This window comes from Hibiscus syriacus, unplaced genomic scaffold (assembly GCF_006381635.1).
Source record: "Hibiscus syriacus cultivar Baekdansim isolate YM2019G1 unplaced genomic scaffold, ASM638163v2 tig00110187_pilon, whole genome shotgun sequence".
NCBI classification, from domain to species: domain Eukaryota; kingdom Viridiplantae; phylum Streptophyta; class Magnoliopsida; order Malvales; family Malvaceae; genus Hibiscus; species Hibiscus syriacus.
The window spans coordinates 32,911-43,580 of NW_024062618.1; the positions used below are offsets into that span (position 1 = coordinate 32,911).

The 10,670-nt window shown below is 38.1% G+C and overlaps 1 pseudogene; it reads right to left on the minus strand.

The window, feature by feature from the left end:
- Positions 1–784: 784 nt before the first annotated feature.
- On the minus strand, positions 785–8,136 carry LOC120217800 (annotated as a pseudogene).
- Positions 8,137–10,670: the final 2,534 nt, after the last annotated feature.

The following is a 10,670-nucleotide window of genomic DNA, read 5'->3' on the forward strand; positions in this document are numbered from 1 at the left end:
AATTGCTGGTAATACCGAAAATAATTTAAACAATAATCTTATTTATTAGATCGTGTGTGTCTATATATGATTTCATAAAGTGATTATAATATATAACTCGTTTTTCGATAAATCTTCTCCTAAAAGTTTTGACTCGTGTATAATTAGTTTTAAACAAAGAATTATGAGATGGTAAATATATAAACACGACACGAATACATAAATTATGGAGTAAAGAATTTTGTTTACCCTTGTGGATAGTGGACTTATTTAGATTGGATCCAACAACACTGCTCTATTATCTCCTTCAACCTTCAAAACTTTGCTCATTTTCCATTGAGCAGGTGAAGTTCTGGCCCAACAACTTCTTCATTTTGTTCGGATTGAAACCATCTGGGAGAAACTGACTAAAGTGTGTGTGCATGTCTGTATATTATATATATTTAAATTATTTTGGATCACGTGAGATATTACACATTGTTTTTTTAAGTGATGTATATGTCATGTCAGCAAGTATTAACTACCAATCAATTAATAAATTTTCTCCAATAGAAGTATTTTGATTAAAAATTAAAATATTGAGGGTTAGAATGCTCTAAGAAAAAAGAATATAAACTAAATAACTATTTATACAAATGTTTGAGATAATTTTATTATTATGTCTTATATTTTTTAAAAGGATTAAAAAATGAAAACTTATCACCGTTGATTAATTGCATAATTCAAATTTAGGAGGGTTTAAATGCAAATTTTACCATTAAACAAGGGGATGGACTTATAAAGAAAGGACAAACAAAAATCTCCATCACAAGTTAGATTTGTAGGTAACACCAGCGTCTGAGATCCACTTATCACCGTTGATGAGCTCTTTAACAGTAAATCTCTTAGCTTCTTTGTCACTAATTTTCCTCAAACCTTTACATTTAACTCTGTTTTTCGTCGAAGAACCGACGCCGATGTTCTTATATTCCGAGTAATATATGGTGTTCGGAGCACTGTTCCCCGTCCACGGCAGCCACCCCGCTGGATGCACGAGGCTCCCGATGTTCGACTGCATGAACACGGTGGTTGAGTAATCCTTCCAAGGCCGGCCGAGGAAAGTTCTCAACGAAGAACTCAAGTTCCCGTACGATGAAACGGTGCAATTGTGGATCGATATCCCGGTGTTCTGGTTCGGATCGACTTTTCCTTGTGCGGTGATGGTGTTCTGTTGGTTGGCCATCGGTTGTCGGGGGCGGATGTTGCAGTTTTGAAAGACGACGGCCGAGTTTCCGAAGATGAAATCAACGGTCCCGATGATGTCGCATTCGCGGTAGAATTGGCGGTTCGAGTGCGTGTAGAGGGTGTCTTGGAAACCGTCGAATCGGCATCGATAGAAGATCGATTGGTTGCGGTCCGGCGGTGTTGACGAACGCCAGGTCTCTAGCAACGAAGCCTTTCCTGTTGACGAAAACGGGTAAAGAAAACGAAAGAACACGAGAATTTTACGAGGTTCGGCAATGTGCTTACGTCCTCGGTGCCTAGGCGGCGCTAGAATTTTATTCAATAATATTTTAGGTCTAGGTTACATCTCTATTTATAATAGAAAACCCTGGTACATAATTACAAAATTAACCCTGTACCGTACCGCGGGGGCTACGCCCCCCGCACCCCCAACCCACATAATTTGTAACCCCACAACGAGACTTTCTTTGTAAGGACAGTTGATGTTCGCTTCGCTCACTCCGCTCCATCTCCTGTCCTCTTTACTGGTATATTTATGAGTCATACCTAACAAATCTCCACCTTGGCGAATATCCTGCCCCTTGGAAACTTCAATGTGGGTTGGGTTACCTTGCTTCTTTAACAACTCGAAACATTCAACAAGTCCAAGCAATGCTTGAACTTGTCTGTCGTAACTGGCTTGGTGAACATATCAACGGCATTCTCATCAGTATGTACCTTCTGAAACAAAACCTCTCCAGATGCAACCAACTCTCTGATCTTGTGGAACCTTACATCAATATGTTTAGTTCTAGCACGATACACCTGATTCTTAGCCAAGTGAATAGCACTTTGATTATCACAAAGCAACTGAACTCCACCTTGTTGAACACCCAACTCTTTCACTAAACCAGTAAGCCATAAAGCTTCTTTTGCAGCTTCAGCCGCTGCCATGTATTCAGCTTCAGTTGTAGATAGTGCCACGACAGATTGAACAGTAGACTTCCAGCAAATAGGCCCTCCACCAAGAGTAAACACATACCCTGTCGTAGATCTTCTATTATCCAAGTCACCTGCATAATCTAAATCCACATATCCTACAACCAAAGGATTATCCCGCTGACTCCCAAAAACAATTCCATGTCCCACAGTACCCTTTAAGTACCGAAAGATCCACTTGACTGCATCCCAATGTTGCTTACCAGGTTTAGACATGTACTTACAAACTTGACTAACAGCATGAGCTAAATCAGGACGAGTACATACCATCGCATACATCAAGCAGCCAACAGCATTAGAATACGGAACCTTTGCCATATTTTCAGCTTCCTTATCTGTCTTAGGGCACTGTTCTGATGAGAGCTTAAAGTGATTCGCCAATGGAGTGCTAACTGGTTTCGCGCTGCTCATCGCAAACCTTTCTAGCATTTTCTCAACATAACCCCGTTGAGATAGCCGCAGTTTCCTTGAGTCTCTGTCCCTGCAAATTTCCATTCCAAGAATTTTCGTTGCAGCACCTAAATCTTTCATATCAAATTCCTGACTCAATAAAGTTTTCAAACCGATAACATCATCCATGTTCTTCGCAGCAATCAACATATCATCAACATACAGTAATAGAAAAATAAAAGAACCATCATCAAGGCTCTTAACATAGACACAACAATCATACTCACATCGGTTGTAGCCAATCTTGATCATATAGGAGTCAAACCGTTTATACCACTGTCTCGGAGACTGTTTTAACCCGTACAAAGATTTCTTCAATCTGCAAACTAAATGCTCGTTTCCAGGTTGACTGAAACCTTCAGGTTGCCGCATGTAGATCTGCTCCTCTAAATCACCATGCAAAAAAGCAGTTTTAACATCCATCTGCTCTAAATGCAAATCCCAACTAGCCACCAATGCAAGTACTGCTCGGATTGAAGTGTGCCTGACCACAGGAGAAAAGATTTCTTCATAATCAACTCCTTTCTGCTGTGAAAAACCCTTCGCTACCAAACGAGCCTTGAACTTCTCCCCCTCTTTTTCTGTTACTGCTGGTTTCTTCTTATACACCCATTTGCAACCAATCGGCTTCTTACCCTCAGGAAGGGGAACTAACTCCCATGTGCGATTGTGATTCAAAGACTCCATCTCCTCAACCATGGCTGCCATCCACTTGTCGTTTTCCTGACTAGTAACGGCATCATGAAAAGTAACCGGATCATCACTGCTAACAATAAGTGCAAAAGATACCAAGTCTTCAAAACCCAATCTGTTCGGAGGCTTTATATTCGTCCGTCTCACCCTGTCTCTGGCGAGACTATAATCCTGCAAATCATCCGTAGTGAAACCACCAGAAGTCGGTTGAGAAGTTTCTGGTTTCTCAACTGGAAATTGCTCGAAATCCACCACTGTCGTGTCTTGCTTCTGCTGCAACATGGATTGTTCATCAAAAACGACATCTCTACTAATCACAACTTTCTTCGCAACTGGATCCCAGAACTTGAATCCTTTGACACCTTTCTTGTAACCCAGAAAAATGCACTCCTTCGATTTTGCATCAAGTTTGGATCTCTCATCAGCAGGTACATGCACATAAGCAGGACAACCAAAAATCCGTAAGTTATCAAAACTAACATCATGACCAGTCCATACCTCTTCTGCAACTTTCCCAGCCAGCGATGCCCTTGGCGATCTATTGATAAGGTAACACACCATGTTAACAGCCTCAGCCCAGAAGTGTTTGGGAAGCCCCGCATTCAACCGCAAACATCTTGCTCTTTCATTCAACGACCTGTTCATTCGTTCCGCAACACCATTCTGTTGTGGTGTCTTGCGCACTATAAAATGCCTCTGAATCCCATGCTCCTTACAGAATTGTAGGAACTGTGAATCTGTGTACTCCGTACCATTGTCAGACCGCAAACACTTGATTTTTCGTCCTGTTTGGTTTTCTACCTCAGCTTTCCACAGCTTGAACTTCTCAAAAACTTCAGATTTCTGTTTCAAAAAATACACCCAAACTTTCCGTGAAAAATCATCAATAAAAGTAACATAGTACCTAGATCCACCCAAAGACGATGTCGTGGAAGGCCCCCATACATCAGAATGCACATAATCAAGAATCCCTTGAGTTGTGTGCTTCGCAGTCTTGAAACGGACTTTAGTCTGTTTACCAAGAACACAATACTTGCAAAAATCGAGCTTACAGCTTTTGACACCATGCAACAAGTTTCTCTTGTGTAATTCTGCCATACCACGTTCACTAAGATGAGCAAGGCGCATATGCCACAATTTTGTCGTATCATCACATGACTCAACAGAGTGAACTCCACCTACAACGGTACTCCCTAACAATCTGTAGATATTCCCTGCAGTCATCTTGCCTTTCATCACAGTCAATGCTCCTTTAACAATCCGAATGGTTTCCCTATCCTCGTCAGCCTTAGGGATAAAACCATTCTTGTGCAAAGTGCCCAAGGAAATCAAATTCTTCTTCAAGTCTGGGATATGTCGAACACCACTCAACGTCCGAACGGAGCCATCGTGCATCTTAATTCTGACATCACCAATACCAACAATATTGCAACATCGATCATCACCCAAATAAACCGAACCAGAATTAACCGGCCTGTATGTCGAAAACCATTCCCTATTTGGCGTGATGTGATAAGAACATCCAGAATCAAGAATCCAAGCATCCGTCAATTGTGTCGTTGAAATAGAAAGCATATCACCCTCACTGCAATCAGAAGTATCATCCTCGACCACGTTCACAGACTTGGATGAGCCATCACGCTTCTCATCAGTCTGCTTTTTCAACTTCGGACAGTCTCGCTTCATATGTCCCGCCTCCTTGCACTTGTAACAGTGAATCGTCTTCTTATCCCTGGATTTGGATCTGGAATTCCGCTTCCCGGACCCTGCCTTCTCTGGCTTCCGTCCACGATCTCGATTACCCTTGACATATAAGCTATCGGCTTGAGAGCTTTCCCCTGCATTCTGCTTCCGCTGGTTGTGAGCCAACAAGGCTGCAGTAATCTCCTCAACGTTGATAGTCTCTTTCCCATATGTAAGAGTAGTCACCATGTGTTCGTAAGAGGAAGGCAACGAACACAACATAATCATCGCTCTGTCTTCATCCTCAATTTTCACATCAAGCCGAGCCAGATCAGAAACGATTTGATTGAATACATTCACGTGTTGCGCCAAATCGTGATCGTCCTGCATCTTCAGCCCATACAGCCGCTGCTTCAGATATAGTTTTGTCGTTAAGGATTTGGACATAAACTGACTTTCCAACTTCCTCCAAATTTCGTCTGGAGACGATAGATGCATGACGTGATACATGACCTCGTCCGCCAAGCATAAGCGTATGGTTCCTGCCGCTCGCTGTTGCAATTCTTCCCAATCTTCCTCATCCATCGACGCCGGCTTTGTAGGTCGCAAAGCCTTCAAGATCCCTTGCTGCGCCAATAGATCCTTCACCCTCGTTTGCCATAATCCGAAGTTACCCTGACCATCGAATTTCGCGACTTCGAATTTTGCTCCTGACATCTGATACCAATTGTTGACGAAAACGGGTAAAGAAAACGAAAGAACACGAGAATTTTACGAGGTTCGACAATATGCTTACGTCCTCGGTGCCTAGGCGGCGCTAGAATTTTATTCAATAATATTTTAGGTCTAGGTTACATCTCTATTTATAATAGAAAACCCTGGTACATAATTACAAAATTAACCCTGTACCGTACCGCGAGAGCTACGCCCCCGCACCCCCAACCCACATAATTTGTAACCCCCACAACGAGACTTTCTTTGTAAGGACAGTTGATGTTCGCTTCGCTCACTCCGCTCCATCTCATGTCCTCTTTACTGGTATATTTATGAGCCATACCTAACATTTCCCTAATACAGCTGCAGGGAAGGAGCAAGTTAGCACTTAATAGAGAGACGAGAACATTCGAATCGAGTTGATCGATCCATATTGGATTCAATTTTATAATAATAACATTTAACCATAATCTAATTTCAGTTTAAAAATAGTTTATGTGGCTCTAATTTAGTTCAAAAATTTAATTAAAATTATAATTCTAACTCGACCTAATTTAAGATATTTTTAAAATTTTTGTATAGTATTTTTAATTTAATATAAAAATAATTGACGAAAATATTTCATTATTTGATTTAATAACATAAAATTAAGAGCTATGATGTACTGACGTCTGACATTTTTTTAAGATTATTGGATGAGCGCGAATGGATGATTGAAATTATCTCATTATATTTTTTATTAGATATTTTCTATTTTTTACTGTTAATCTCAGCTGTTTATTTTTACTCGTCCAATGATCTTCGCGAAGTGTAAAACTAAATTTTTTTTTGCTCAAATCTTACCTCTAAAATTAAAATAGAATTTAATTTAATATCGTAATTCCTACCTTATACTCTAGTCTTTCTGTATAATAATATGTAAAATATAAGAAGGTACTCAAACAAACTTTTAAAAAACTAAATATCAATTTTATTTAAATAAAACATGATATTATAAGATCATATCAAACTAAGGGGCTGTTTGTTTACTTCAAAATGATTAAGTGCTGAATGATTCAAATGCTGAATAATTCAGGAACTCTGTATGAATTAGCTTTGAATGTGATATGTTGTTTTATTATGGCTCTAAATGATTCAGAATGTACTTTGATGTTGAATCATTCAATATTATTTTGTTAAATCAATCAGCACTGAATCATTCAGATGTGAGAAACAAACATGCTGAATGCTGAACGGTTTAACATTCATAGCCAAACAAACAACCCCTAAAACATAATGAGTACAAATTTTTTAACAACCTAAAGTTGAATTTGGTCATAGCTTTACTTATAAATTATTCGAATGAAGCGAATATATAGTTGAAGAATACTTACCAAATGTTGCAGTTGAGAATGTGGGAGTCCCATCAACAACATTAAGATTCCAAGTAACAATGGTTGAATTCATCCCATCATCAATCATAGTAACATTCCATTTGTTCTTCTCAAACCTAACGTTCTCTTTATAAACTACCTTCTTCACATATATCACTGTCCTCTTTTTCTTGCTTTTCTCCGGCACTGCTTTCATGGCTTCCGTTATCATTTTGTACTGACCCGATCCATCTTTCGCTACGATTATATCGGCTTTCTTCTTCAACTTATCCGAGCTTTCGGCCAACACCCTTTCAACGTGCAACGGCCATTGATGCTCCAAGATCATCAACCTTCGACGGTTTAGGTTAAACGCTGAAGTAACCTTCGAAATCCATGTGATAATGGCTAGACTGTTGCTTGTTAACTCGAAAGAGAGTTTTAGACGGTTATCGACGGATTCATCGTCGATCTCTTTGAACCCGTCGATGCATGTTTGCTGATACGTTCCTGCGGAACTCAGCCATGTTCGGAGATCGTCGACGGAGGTTTCTATAAAAGTCGCCATTGACGATGTCGATAATGAGTCGTTGAGATGATCGATGGCTAAACTTAACAGCTCACGAAAATTCTCCATGGCGGAAACCGTCATGTTGTCGCCTTTAGAAGCTCCGTTGTCGTCAGAGAAATATCGAGACGCTTTCTATATCTCGGAAACCGCAACTTCCATCGATAACCCAAAGATATCTTGGGGTTTAAGTTCGGTGGAGTTCGCCATTGGAGAAAGGCTGTTGTAACATGAATCTTTATACAAAGTGACATCGCAAACGGCTTTGATGGAGGTGGAGATGGGCGGAGATAGGCTGTTTCCGCCGTTTTTAGTGGTGGTAGTGTCTCCTTTAGAGTTTCGAGTGGTTCCCAGAACAGCTCCGACGATGATGGCGGTAAGAACTAGGAAAGAAACGAAAATAATGGCGATTCTTTTCCTGGTGTTTTTACGCTCAGCTTCGAGCATTGCTTTATCGAATTCATTGACTTTGCCATAAGATCGAAAAGTTGACATGATTGAAATTCAATTTTTCGATTTGAAATTAAAATTTTCTCGCTTTTGGAATTATGATTTAGAATATATATATATATATATATATATATATATATATATATGTGTGTGATTATTTAGGGAATGCCAAAGGAGTTGAATATGTTACAATTATGGTAACGTGCTGCCCACCTAAATATGTATATGTTATGCTACTCATGTTTGGTGACAATATAGTAGCTAAGTTCAGGGTACCAACTGTTGAAGGTCTATTTTTCTTCGACAAATTTGATGTGATAATATGTTGGAAAAATAATAGTTTGTATGGGGCTCTGCTGAAATTATTATTATTTAAGTAAGATGAAATGAACGATATGTTGATTTTTTGGTAAATTTTGAATATCACATTGATTTTGTATAAAGAGGAGGAAAAATTCTTTTGTTATAAATAGAGCACTCATCTTTAGTTTAGCATCCCACAAATATAAGTATTATTATATATTAAAGGCTATTTGTACTCTTTCTCTCTCTTTGTAATATTTCCTCTATTAGTGAAATATTATTTTAGTAATGTTCGAGGACGTAGGCATAATTTTGGCCTAACCTCGTTAAATTTTGATGTTCTTTTTTATGTCTATTTAATGGCTATTGTCGGGTATAGTTGTTGTTAATTATTGTCCTATTAAAATTACTTGTCTTGGTAATTTTGTCTAAGGAATGTGAGTTTTAAGAGGAACCATTGTGACCTCTCCACTTTTCCTGGGAATCTACCTTGGGGTGATTTTTAGTACAATCGTTTTCACACTAGTCACCTAGATAATAATTTTTAAGTTGAATTTGTTATAATTTATGGAAATTAACGAATTCCACAACACGATAGATGAGAGAAAATATTCGGATTATTTGGTATTTTTAAAAATGCTACAACAGCTTATCGTTTTGGTTGAGGGCGTTCATCTTGCCATGACACTTTCAGCCGATGTTGTTATTGTAGCGACTCCATGAATCTGGTTCGACAGTTTCACCCTCGTCGTATCGTACCGATTTACCCGTGGCTCGTTTCTATTTCATTGCTGCTCGTGATCTCCTGGATGCGCATCCCTTTGTCTGAGTTCATTTTGTTCGACGTACTGCCAACCAGAATTTCAAATCACGATCCGAAAACGTAATAGCACCCACGAAATAATGGTTTTGCCGTCGTTCGAGTTACGCACTATACTCGTAATAACGCCCACGACAACCACAATTACGATAAACTCGAAATGATCGAAAATGCCACCGCAATTTGAAACAATGCTGCCAACAATGTTGCCCATGTCCTCGGGCAGTGGTCGTCTTCTTTCAATCAATCTATCTACTTTGATTATGAATGTCCTGGTTTCTTAATTGTTATATATATATATATATAACTAATGACTCAGGATAAAAAAAAATTAACCAAAAATTCAATATTATAATTATGAAGTTTTTAGAATTCAACGATAAAAAATAATTGAAGTTAATGTAGTTTAACTTTTGGAAAAAGTATACAAATGATTCATTGACTATAATATATTATTTTGTTGAGTTCATCGATTATTAAAAGTTACAAAATGGTCAATTGACTATAAGATGTTGCTTTGTTGAGTCATTGACTATCAAAAGTTACAAAATGATTACTCAACTATTCATATGTTATGTTAATAAGTTTTCGTTAAATAATGGTCAATGATGTCTACTGGTTAGGATATGATAAAATCATATTTCAACGATGTCTATTGGTATCGTCGTTGCTTTCAAGTACTAGTTCGATGTCATACTGTTTCAAGCACTAGCTCAACGACATAATGTAAATAAAGAATTGATCCGCAAAATAAAGCTATAACAGATATGGGATCAAATTTGATCATATCTCAGTCAACATATTAACATCAAACTCATAAAACCGTCAAATTTTTAACGAAAAAATACGAGTTTCGAACATATGGTAGTCAGCTGACCATTTTGTAACTTTTAATAGTTGAGGGACTCAATAAAATAATATCATATAGTCGGAGATCATTTCATAACTTTTAATAATTGAAGGACTCAATAAAATAACATATATAATTGAGGTAACATTTATGTTCTTTACCCTTAACCTTTTTACGGTATTCAAAGTAAAAGGACCCCTCGAACCAATAATTTGGAGCCTCCATATGAAAGATTGTTATACACTTATTTACGTTCAACCGACATTAAATATTTAATTAATATCAAAAATTTTAGCTGACCCTTATTTCCATATGTAATGGAGTAAGGGGAGGTAAGATAGTAGGATGCCCTCAAAATACTAAGTTGAGAGCAGTTTTCGTAGGAAATCTCCGAATTATGAAATGCCCTCCGTGAGACTCGATCCTACGACTCCAAGGTTAAGAACCTTGTGCTCTACCAACTGAGCTGAATGATAATTTCTATTCAATTAATATCAATTTTCATTTAATTTTAGACCATAATTTTATCCTACATTGTTTTTATATTATGTAAAATGTACCATATATCATTAAATTATGTTCAAATAATTATTTTAACATTTATAT